The 12,197-nt window shown below is 44.3% G+C and overlaps 1 protein-coding gene across 2 annotated transcripts in view; it reads right to left on the bottom strand.

Annotated features, from left to right (window-relative positions):
- The window catches only part of LOC133469721 (zinc finger MIZ domain-containing protein 1-like), a 79,852-nt gene extending 72,788 nt beyond the window's left edge, over positions 1–7,064 (bottom strand). Inside the window, exon 1 of one of the 2 annotated variants that reach the window (XM_061757126.1) lies at positions 6,902–7,064. The gene's annotated coding sequence lies outside the window, so the exon portion shown is untranslated. The remainder of the gene's footprint in view (positions 1–6,901) is intronic. The other variant, XM_061757127.1, reaches the window with a different exon arrangement.
- Positions 7,065–12,197: the final 5,133 nt, after the last annotated feature.

The raw sequence follows: 12,197 nt of genomic DNA on the forward strand, positions 1-12,197 counted from the left end.
ACTAAAGAGTCATAAACTACCACAAGTGGCGACTCCGAAGGGTCATTCTCCAATCGAACCCCCAAACACACCGCCGCCCTTTTTTATGCTCCCTCCAGCCAGCACTGATTAGGTTTCACATTCCAACCTCACAACTGACACACAAACAGACACTGGGGAGGAATGAGACACCCCCACTTTTGTTTTGGACGTCTTGACCCGGACACGATTTCATCAGCGACCACGTTCGCCCCCGTCCATCAATCAAGCCTCAGGACGCGTCCTCGACCTCCTCGCTTTTCTCCGCCCGTCTGCGGTGTGGATGACTAACAAATGAATTGCGTATTATGCGGCGGACGGCTCCAAAATAGAGGCCGGACGCTGCCGACGCACAACTCGGCACGAAAACGTTTGTTTGTCTGCATGACAAAGCGGAAAGTATGACCAAAAAAAAAAAAAACATTCAGGTCTCGTCTCACTTTAAAACTGACAAAGTTTGTCTCAACGAGTTTGCTGGCTAAAGAAGTGCGTCCGTAAGGACCAGGTATCGATTAGTTTGTCGGCCGAGGAAGCGGCGGTCGTTAAGGCCGTTGATTCGGTCTCTACTAAGTCAGCTGCCGAAAGAAGTGGTCGTTATGTGGGTGCTTGATTCGATCTCAACTAAACTGTTGGCGAGAGAACTTTTTTCCCCAAAAAGTCCAAAGGGCGCTACTGATCGTATCGCATTTAAGAAGTGGGAACAAGTACGTCTCGTGTTGCGACTTAGGTTAACCAGTCAAGATCGCATCCGCACGTTAGCTCCCTCCACCCCGTCGGATACTTTATGCACTTGAAAACAAACCCTGCGAGTGACATAACTTTAAATACCGGCCGGACCCGCGAACTAGCGGCACGGCAACACTGTTTACAACTATTAATCACAAGAGTGTGTGTTTTGTGTCGGCCGCCAGCGCGGCTGCAGCTGTACGAGCAGGCGGCTCCATTGTCGGCGCTAACAAGGGGGCGCGGGGGTCACTTGCATTTTCACAAGAGCTTTGCCGGAGGGGCGAGCGGCACGCTAGTCTGTTTGGTATGGATCTGCGCTAAAGCTCCCCGTCTATAGAGTCACATCATCGCCGCTCTATTATAGCCGGGGGATAGATTAGATTACGTGAGATTATGCGGCAAAAGGGGCTCCCTCAAAAAGAGAAAAAATAACACACTCGGGGTTTAGCGCGCGCGAGTCAACAGCGGGATTAGGTGAAGAGCACCGCGTTCAAATCCAATGCTAATACGCACAAGTGTCAAAAGCAACAAATGTGGCCATGTCCGATTTGGGTAAAGCCCGCCGCACATCGAGCGACGCGACCGAGCGCAGCGTGCAGGGCGTTCTGCCTCTAGTTTTCGGGAGTTTTGACATTTGAATAACAGATGATGGATGAAGCAATGTCATAATGACATAATGGCTCATCAAAATGGATCACATGATCTTTCCCCAACAAAAGTGGCATTTCTGGGTATCGAGCGAGATCCCGCTAGCCGCGGCTAAGCCGTACCACTCCAATATATACGGTAGAACCTCGGTTTTCGTACATTCTACTTTTCCCCACTTCCATTTTGTCCCCCGTTCTGGCTTTTTACAAACAAAAACACAACACATTACTTGGCCATCCGTTTCCTGGAATCGTTCATCCGAAGCTGCGTGTGAATGATTCAGCAGACAGCATGGCGAATTTCACAATGCAAGCCTTTATGAACATCTCAAGGCAATAAGCCTCCCGGGCTGCTCAGCAAACATCCATGTAGCACATCCTGTGAAAAGTCAAACCTTTGAGGGCAGTTTTGCACAACTTTTGAGTCATGTTTTTATATGACAATGTTATTTTACCCCGCGCCCCTGAACAGGATAAGCGATATTGAGAACGAATGAATGAATGAATGAATGAATGAGTTAATTTGACATATTTCATCTTTCAATTCATTTCAATGGGGGAAACAAATTGTAACAAGCTTGGTCACGGAATGAATTAAAAGGTCACTGTATTTTATATTCATTCAGATGAGGCGCCTTTTTTTCTTTTTTTTAAAGCAAAATGCAGAAGCCAAGACAAACCGGAACTGTGTTACAGTACAGTTACAGTACAAAAACAAAAACTGCTATCACCGATGTAACCCAAAATATAAACCGAGCGGTTGCACAGTAACGTGATTAGACGATTGTGCGGTCTGGCGACATTCCCGGCACCCCACCCGCCGCAGATTCTCCTTCCCTGAGTCGTGTTTTCAAAATAGAAGCCTCATATTAACAGTCAACAGTCAAGACGACAGCGTTCCTCCGTTGTAAAAACCCTCAGCGGAGGGGGCGGGGGGGCCACAAATCACCGCAAAAGTGCACACATGCCCGACATGTACTCACACATGCAAGATGTATCCCCTGCTGTCAGGAGATAAATCAGCGGCAAAGAAGACACACTTTCCCCTCCGACTGTATGGATTTATTCAGACGCTGACATTTTCCCCGTGAAATCTTGAAGAGTCTTGACGATAACACGGAAGCTCGGAGGGAAAAATTACACACACTCACTTCAAGTTGACGGGGAACGTTTACAAACACCTGTTTGATGGATCGCGCCAAGTACTAGCATTTTAGGGGAGGTACAAAGGCAAAAGAGTAATATTTCCCAAGAGTAAACGCAACAATGCGTCTTGAACTTATACTGTGGTCACTTTTTATCGCTTGATAACAAAATCATTGAATGATCTAAAACGTGTCAAAAATGCCTCATAATTACTCATTTTAACGAGAGTGAGTCTTATTTTCCACCCTTTAATCACTAATAATTGACTTTACCTATGAATTAAGGTTAACCGCAATGGAAAAACTGTGACCCTGTATCGGGTTTCGAGGCTCCCCCTGCAATGTACTGTACCGTCTTATTTTTTTATTGAACCACAAAAACATGGTGTGATTGTCAAGGAAGAAGCGGACTGCCCCTCGGGGTTGAAACGGTCTGGCAACTCGGTAACTTTACTACCCCGCATCGGCATTTAAAGCTTGAATTCGACGAACTTTTTTTGGCATCTCGTCTTCCTTTCGGCCAATTTACAGAGAACTTGCAACCGTGTGCTGCCGACGTCGGCGAATTAGAAGGCTCCGTGGAACAGCTGAGAGTACAAATCTGGAATTTGTATGGTCCAAAATGTTATCCAAAATGTCTGAAAACGGCCACTTTGAACTTGAGTGACTTACTTTCTCGCCGCTAGCCGAAACTCGCTTGACTTGACCACAATCACAACGACGACGATTCATCCACTGGAGTCGAGCCCAAATCTGTTCTTGATCTTCACTGACTTGACGACAACCAAATCTTTCACTTTATCCTTAAATCCCACTGAAGACTGCAGTTGAACGGTCTCAAACGTGTCCAAATAATGCCTCACAACGACCACTTATCATCGAGCGCTTAAAAATGATTAAGCAAATAACTATATCCGTGGCTCACATGTCTACAATGTGTGAAAAAGATGCATCAAAGTTACTTTTAAATGTCACCACTTCACTGCCAATATTTAGCTAACGGCCCTTCGTCATAGTAATAAGATTTTTAACTGTAATTAATCGCTTTGTTTTCACACATGATACACACCCAATCAATCTATGATGAGAATAACACTCCGGCAAACGGGTCAGTGGCGCTCGTTAGATTTCCCGCAAGCTCGGCTTGGCACCTGAAGGCAACATCTTCAGGCACCTTTTTGCAGCTAAATATCATCAAGTACAGAATTGAATCAGCCGATTCTGGAAGGCAGAATGTCCTCAATGAAGAACTTCACTTCATATGAGTTTTTTTGTTTTGTTTTTTTTTTGGGGGGGGGGGGGGGGGGGGGGGCTGCTCCAGACGGCGTCTTCCTTCCGACCGCGTGATCCATCCCAGGAGACGTGAACCTTCACAAACCTCCTATGAGCTCAGACCGCAGACACACGGAGGATTTTTGGTCCCTTTTTTAAAACAAGGAACGCAAGAGGAGATTCCCAGGATGAAATCAATAAAAATGACGATGTAAGACCCAAAACGATTATATGGGGAAAATATGCCCCCCCCCCCCCCAAAAAAAAACTCAGTGAGCATCGTGTTTGCTTTTTCTTTTGCTTTTTTTTGTGGGGACGTTACCGCAAATGGGCAATATGGCTTTAAAATAAAATCTTAGATGTTCTTTCTGCAAAAATCCAATTTCCAATTTAATCATCAAAAGGCAAATGATATTGTTGAAATCAAGTTTTGCTTTTTCAGATTTTTATATAATTTAAAATATATTATCTTCTCAAATTTTATTGCCGTTTACTTTTAAATCAGCCTGACCCCCCCCCCCCTCCCCCCACCCAAAAAAAAACAAAAAACGAATTAATCAATTATATCGATGAATGGCCCAGCCCTGCATCGTGTCTCGCTTTTTCTTTGGCTATTATCACCAGCAATAAATGATCACCGCAGAAATGTAAAGTTGATGGGTTTCAATGTCGCTGTAGTGCAGCAACAAAAGCAGTTGACGCGCACACAAAAACAAGCGGCCTGACAGGAATCAGACGTCATGCCAAAGAGAAAGAATAAGATGGCATCCACAGAATTGCCAGGTGAGCTGATCGTGGCGTAGCGTTAGCCCTGGGAGAGACTTTCCGTGCGCTTCGGTCGCTGCTGATGTCAGCGACAGATTTGCCGGGAAGAACCCGAAGTCAGCGGAGAAAACCCACCCACGCGGAGTTCACACAGGAGGACCTAAGGCGAGATTCAAACCCTGGGCTCCTTCGCTGACCGTGCTGACAGTACGGCCAAGCCAACGGGAATGTACCCTGCTTTTAACCTATTTTTTACACTCGTGTGGCAGTTTAGACCACAGGTGTCAAACTGAAGGTGTGGGAGCCAGATCGGGCCCGCCACATCATTTTTTTGCAGCGCACGAAAGCAACTCAAGTGCGTCTACTTCATGTTTCTTGCTAAATTGACTTGTTCCTTTTCATTTTGGGCAAAAAATGATGTGTACCACAATTTCAAACTTTCAACACGTGTTTTTGTGACATGAATGAAACAATAGTTGTTTACGTAACTGGTTCGCTACCATGGACGTTTATGTTTGTCAACTGGTTTCCAGCCATTTATTTCCACTGATTAATATATTTCTCAAGTACATTTCCCAACAGGTGGGCCTGGAGGATGATCTCGCCCTGTAGATGGCGCCACTGCATCGCTTTGGATTTGACATCTGCACAGCTTTTGAGTAGAAGATAAAGACCGGGGGGGGATGTCATCGATTATGAGGGAGGCAAATGCCAACACGTTGGAACTTTAACGAGTGAAGGCACCTCACGCTCGAACAGAATATGCATGATCGCGACGGAATTTGAAAGTGTGTGTCGCGACGGTGACTTTTCCCTTGTATATGGCAAACTTGAATGTGGGAAATGAATGAAGACGCAGTTTATGGAGTGAAAGGCGAATGGCGTGATGTTCAAGTCGAGCCATGCGGTGAGTCAGGGTCGCCCACGGCGCCTTCCTCAGTAAAGCAATGATTGGTTTGCCATCAAAAGCGCTTTCTCGGTCGTGTTTTATACTTTGAGGTGTCTTAAAAGCAAAAACGGTGGCGTCAGAGATTACACCCTCCGAACGACATCATGACTGCCACGCGGCGTGCGATGAAAACGAGTTTGACGCCCCGAAACAAATTCCGCTATTTCCATGGTGAGGACTGCAGGTAAATTGAGAACATTTGGGGGTTTTGAAGGCTGCCAATTCTCCACGCTGACACTTTCCAGTGGCGGGGCAGGAAGTCAAGCAGTTCATAAATAGTCGCACGTGCTGCGTTGCAGAACCTGCGCCTCAATGTGCCTTTTGTGCGTTTCCACTGGCTCCGCTTGAATGGAAGAAGGGCAGGCGGGCCCGGGGGGCGAGCGAGCTTATTCGGGATCCCCCCAAAAACCTGCTAGCGGGGCCTCATAAATGCTCATTTATTATGATAATGAAGCCACTGGAAGTTTGACTGTTGCCAGTGAAGGGGGCCAGGTGCAGATATCAGCAGCCATCCTGGGAGGGGGGGGGGGGGGGGCGAGATTTTGGGGCGACATGACACAAATGTAAACAAGCCTACAGGAGATGGAGATGGACACCGACAGCAGCGGCGGCTCTGGATGCTGCACCATCACCTCATCAACAACAACAAAAACAAGGCAAATATGTCTGCAAATGTGTGTCACTGTCTGGGAGGCACTCACTGCTCCAACAGTGCATGTTCATGCTCCTGTGCAAAAAAAAAAAAAAAAAAAGGACACCTTGGCCACCGAACCACGATTGAATTAGAAAAAAATCATAATAATAATAATTGACTTCGAATGAAGCACAGAGACATCAGTGCAATGCAGCCCTCGTGTGTAGAATACCTCCGCACTGTATGCATGCATGTGCTGCTGCCAAATTGGGGGGAAGCATTCCATTTCAGTGGAAATCCAACCGTGCACTGCAGTGACCACTGTTGAGTCTTTTCCAGTCATCCTGCAGCGTGCACACAACGTGACGAAAGGCTTTTCTAAATCAATCCCCCAAAAAATGGGAGTCAAAAAAGCCTGCACACCGCGACGTGTGAATGAATCAAGCCGGATGCACGCGAGCTATTCCCGGTCGAGTCTCCGAGCCGGGAGCCCGGGAGCCCGGGAGCCCGCAGCCCGGGAGCCCCAACCGCGGCTAACCCGAGCAAATGCCCCCCTCGCCGGGCAGCGAGCTGGTCGGATCCCGGTGGCAGCGAGAGCCACGCGAGCGGAGGTTTTTCCTCCTCGGTGCCGGTCCGTCTCCCATTGTTGGAGGTCGGACACAAGCGGGGAGGACAAAACAAGACGAAAAAGCTCCCCGAGACGAGCGAGCGTCGCGGCGCGGCGGCTAAGTTGGCGGACACTCACCGGCGGGGGAAGCGGAGAAAGTCCTCGCTAATTGTCGCCTCTTGTTTTGAAAGAGGGCTCGACGTCAGCGGCGAGTGAAGTGGATAGACTCCGGCCGAGCGCAGTAAGTTGAAGTGTCAAATTACATCGGCTCTTCTATTACCGCTGGGACTCGAGCGTCGCGGCGGAGACGAAATCCCGGGCCGGAGTTCGGCGCTCGACGCGCGGGGAGGACGCCGAGAGTGGAGCCGGACTGCTCGTGGAGATCCTTTGCTTTCTCGTGCTAAATGCAGTGCTGGGATTTGTTGGTGGACCCCCGCATATGCGCGGATTCAGCTTTTCGACGATTTTTTTTTCCACAAAAAAAAGTCCACTTTTTTTTGGGGGGGGGGGGGGGGGGCAACCCCAAAAAAACTCGTATTGGTAGTTTATCCCTGCTTATCCAATAATTTTGGGGGGGATTAAAAAAACATGTTGTTTTGTCAATGCAATTACAACAGCGTCAATTACTCGCAGATTTTATGACACGGTCCCTAACCCCGCGACTAGCAGGGGTCTACTCTACAGTAATGACGTCATTCAATACAAAGTAAAGACTTCAATTGTTTGCTTCAATTCGATGGACGTTGCGCGCCTCCTTCTGGTGTGTGTGGGCCTCGGCCACCCGGGGGCAGTATAGTGCAGACCTGTAAGTCTGACCCGAATGTCAAAAACAAGCATGTTAGCTTTATGACTCGAAATCAGCGGGAGGACCACGAGGAGCCTCGCGGGCCTTTTCTAAAAATAGCTCACCAGTTTAGAGACAGTACGATTTCCGAGGGATGTTGTCGGAAAGACCGTTTGAAAATGTTAACACTTGCGGTCAAGTGAAGTTCGTGGCTTTGAAAAATTGCCAGTGAATAATATCGCTGTGAAGATGAATCCAAAATGGCACTGCCCTTTTACTGAACAAATACTTGCTTGAAGTAATAACCTTTCGTACAATCTGCCAATGTATTTTCGAAGAATAGATGAAAGCTCATATCGACTAAGCAATAAATCATTGATTCACAAAGTGTAGTACGAGTAGCACTCGTAGTGCGCAGGCTCCCTCTAGTGGTATGCAAATGTATCACTGAAACAAATGTTCAAACTGTGCATAATGTGAAATTATTTTTTTTTTAAATCGAGTTCAGTACATTTCTTAAGTACAGTTCAGTTGTGTTTTTAAGAACGGTTTGTTTTTAAACATTTATTTAGGTACAATTTTCATTCAACCTTTTTATATCCAATACATTTTAATGGAATTTTTTAAATGCAGTTTTATTTTCCTATCTTTAAGCCCAGTGTCAATGTTGGAACTGTGCACAATGTTACACCGGCTTGGAGACCTGAGTATTTTTTTATTTTATTTTTTACATGGGACTTGATGTAAAAAGTTTGAGAACCGCTGCCATAAATGATTTTGTTTACCATAACCAGATTGAGCACAAGGCAACGATGAAATAAGGACTGAAGGTTAAGTTAGGCTAGGTGTTCGTTATACGAATACTCACAAAATCCAGTCAATCTTGCGCGAGATCATGCCTTGTTCGCTGACAAAAACTTTATACACTATGTTACCAAGAAGTCAATGTTACGGCGGTGAAAATTGGCAAAAATAAGTCAAACAAACTTTCTTCACAATTGCGAAAGAGTGGTAGGAAAACTATTAATGTAATCGAACGTTACTTGGAATTTATTTTTCTGACATCTTTTTGGTTCATTGATTGGTTCAGTTAACTATGTATTCATTTTTAATTCATTTACTTTATCTTATTAAAACATATTTTATACTGTAAATAATAATTAAAATAATGGTAATAATTTGAAATACATTGCATTCACAATTACGGCTGGAAACAGTGGAAAAATATGAAAGCTAGAAGAGCGGATTTTCCTATGGTCAGAGCAATTAGCTTGACGTCAGTTCTGCTGAGTCATGTGTCTCACTATTTTTTCTCCTTCTCTAGAGGTTTTTAGTAACAAGGTTGCCTTTACGTCGAGAGACAACTTCTGCAAATAATTTATCCTATATCAAATATGTCTGTGATAGAACTAAACCTTTTAACAATTGCAAGGAAGACAACAACAAAATCATAGCCCAAAAGAAATAAAACATTTAAAAGCATATTTGATCTGTTACATTTGATATAGGGGCAGAAAATGTCCTGCAATTCTGGAATGATCCTTATACGTAGTATGTTTATGGCCACCATTTACAAAAAAAATATCAAATAAATAAAATCCCATGTTGTGTGTGACTGGCGCTGCCTTGTTGCAATACAAGCAGTCACCCCCCCCCCCCCGCGCCACGCCCCCCTCCACTGTGCTTCCCCCCTCGGGGTCCTCCATCCTCCATGTTTTGCGGGTGGCCGCTCTCTGATGGAAAGCTCTGAATAACAAAGACATGTTTGAGAGCAGCACACTGCACAGGCATCAGCGGCACAGGCAGCCATGACTGTGTCAAGCAGCATCATACACACGCACGCACACACTTGGTAAGTTACAAGTCCTGATGATACTTTCAAAAAAAAAAAATCCTGCAAAATTCTAGGAAAATTCACCAAATTGCCCTTTACAGTGCAACAATTAATCAATGAATCGACAACCAAACGATGATCAAATTAATCGGCAACTATTTTGATAATCGATTAATCGTTTCGGGACCTTGTTGAGCTTGTCCAAATGTTCGGAATGTCAGCCTCTCAAAAGTAAATATTCCCAATTTCTGTAGTCCATGAAAGCAGACTGTTTATCTTTGTGTTTAATGAAAAGAATACATATGCGAACATCTTTGGCTTTTACTTTGATTTTGGCAATTTTCTGATGGATGCTACCGAGCAAACCAGCAACGGGATCATAATCAATTTGCATTTTTCGGCAGTATCAATTTGAAATAATGTCCTGTTTTTTGAATAAAGGGATGGAAAAGAAAAAACATTTTTTCACGGCGTTCGGAATCATTCGCTCATTCCCTCCTCCCCACTGACTGTATAAGGAGTTTTATATATAGCGGACTATGTAGATATCGATGACAACATCGATTAATCGACTTCGACTTGACACTCATCACATCGTAGTGGAATACAAAAAACAATCTAACGCTGTTCAACCCCTAGTACCGTGTTACTTTCCACCACTTCACACATGTACCCTCCCCACACACACACACACACACACACATTGACCCACCGTGGCCCCTTTAGAGCCAATCAAAAGTTACAAAGCAGCCTGTGTTGTTGTCATTGACTTTAAATTAGGGATAGAAGGAGAATGAAGGGGGGGTTGACTAGACTTGTGTGTTGGAGCCCCCCCCCCCCCCCCCCCCCCTCCCCTCATCTCTGGCCCGTGTGTCTACCCCAGCTGTCTAAAGTTAGGGGGAGGGAAAGGCCCGGGACAATAGACGCCATTTGTCCTGCTAAAAGGTGACAGGAAGCATTGATTCCAGCCCACGTGTGCGCTCGTTGTAAATCCTCCAATGGACCCACGCTCAATGTTTAGCTTTACAAGGCCTCCAAAACACATACTGCATTGAGGAAATATGAGGAAATACTAAACTTAAACTTCACTGTTTTTTTTTTTGTTTGTTTGTTTTTTTGCCACACTTTCAGCAACTTCATCTTTTCGTGGCCGGACAAAAACATCAACACTGGTAAATCTGAAATCCATTTCAGATCAGTAGTAGATTTAGTAGACACCGATCAGGTTTGACCTGGAGCAGCCTCAGTGGACACAAACTTTCCAGCACCTGACCAAAAAAAATGACATTTTTCAATATTGTCATGTTGCTGTATTTTGGCCCACTTAAGAAAATGTATTAAGTTTTAGGGTGAAATAATGACATTGAAGTTATATTTTGTTTGTATTGCCGTCACATGTCAAAACAGGTCAAATTAGACCTAAACATCATGTAAGGTTTAAGAAAGATTTGACATATCTTTGTTTTTAAGAGGGGGGGAAGCCATCCTCTAAGATGAGAGCGTATTTATATAAATGTCAGAGCACGTGAAGAACTCTTCGTTTTTGTTTTTTTTCTTGCCGCAAGTTTCATTAAATGTAATAACGCTACGCCGGTAATAAAAAGTTCACATTTCCAACAAGAGTCAATCGGCAAGCTGACAAACACACTTACGCTTTGACCGTAATTGACTTTCTTTCCACTCTTTTCCACTCTGTCGGGCAACACATAAAAGAAAAGAAAAACACATTTATTCACGCCGTTTGATTAAGCGGGACGCCCGCTGTGAGATGCCGTGCGGGGCTCGCGGAATGCAAATAATCAACAATTCGACGCATTTGATAAAGCGTCTGCCAAGTTCAAATCAAGTTTAGTACGGCAGAACAACAAACAAACAAAAACAAGCCACCAGAACATGACCATATATATATATATATATATATATATATATATATAACGTTACGGAAGACATATTTTGCATTTTTTTCGCAATTTAAAAGGCGTCTTAAGAACGTGAAGTTTACTGTCAAACTGAACATCAAACAAAGAGAATTACACGTTGTGTATTTAACCAAACCGCCAAACTTTGCCTTTTGTGAAAATCTGCTAGCTTCATGCTAACGTACAATGCAACAACAAAAAACACCGTAGACGGGCTACTGAAACTAGCCTGGATGTTGCAGTTGTAATAAACCTTTAAAAACAGATATTTGAACATAAACTGTGGAGAAACACATGTAGGAATCACTATGAATGAATGAATGGCATTTGCTTTCATTTCAACAGAGAAAGATGACTTTTCAAGGCACCACTCTATTATAAAGGCACACATCGAACACATAAATTCTACAGTAAGTACAGCAATTGCAATTTATAACAGCGGTTTATTTCTTCACCTTCTTTTTAATTATATTTTATCAGGCCTTTTTATACAATGCAGTACGATTTTTATTTATTAAAAACAGGTAAAAATTGTAGTGGTTTTTGAGGGGTTAGAACGGATTAACGGCATTTCCATTCATTTCAGTGGGGAAGGTTGATTTGAGATAGCATTAAAAAGTCAGTTTATCCAGAATCCGAATCATCTTTACTGGCCAAGTGATTGAACGCGCACAAGAAATGTTCCTCCGGGACTTGTGTACAACCATTAATAATCCCATTTCTCATGTCCTCTATAAATAAACTCAGCTGAGTGACTTCTTCCTATGACACCCAATCGCATAATGGACGTGTAACGACGCAACAATGAGTCATTTTGCCACTCCGCCACGACTGCATATGATTTGTGACTTTCCACAGAAGCGCACCACACTTTACGACACAGGGTGACACAGCACT

Source organism: Phyllopteryx taeniolatus, chromosome 19 (genome assembly GCF_024500385.1).
Source record: "Phyllopteryx taeniolatus isolate TA_2022b chromosome 19, UOR_Ptae_1.2, whole genome shotgun sequence".
NCBI lineage: Eukaryota > Metazoa > Chordata > Actinopteri > Syngnathiformes > Syngnathidae > Phyllopteryx > Phyllopteryx taeniolatus.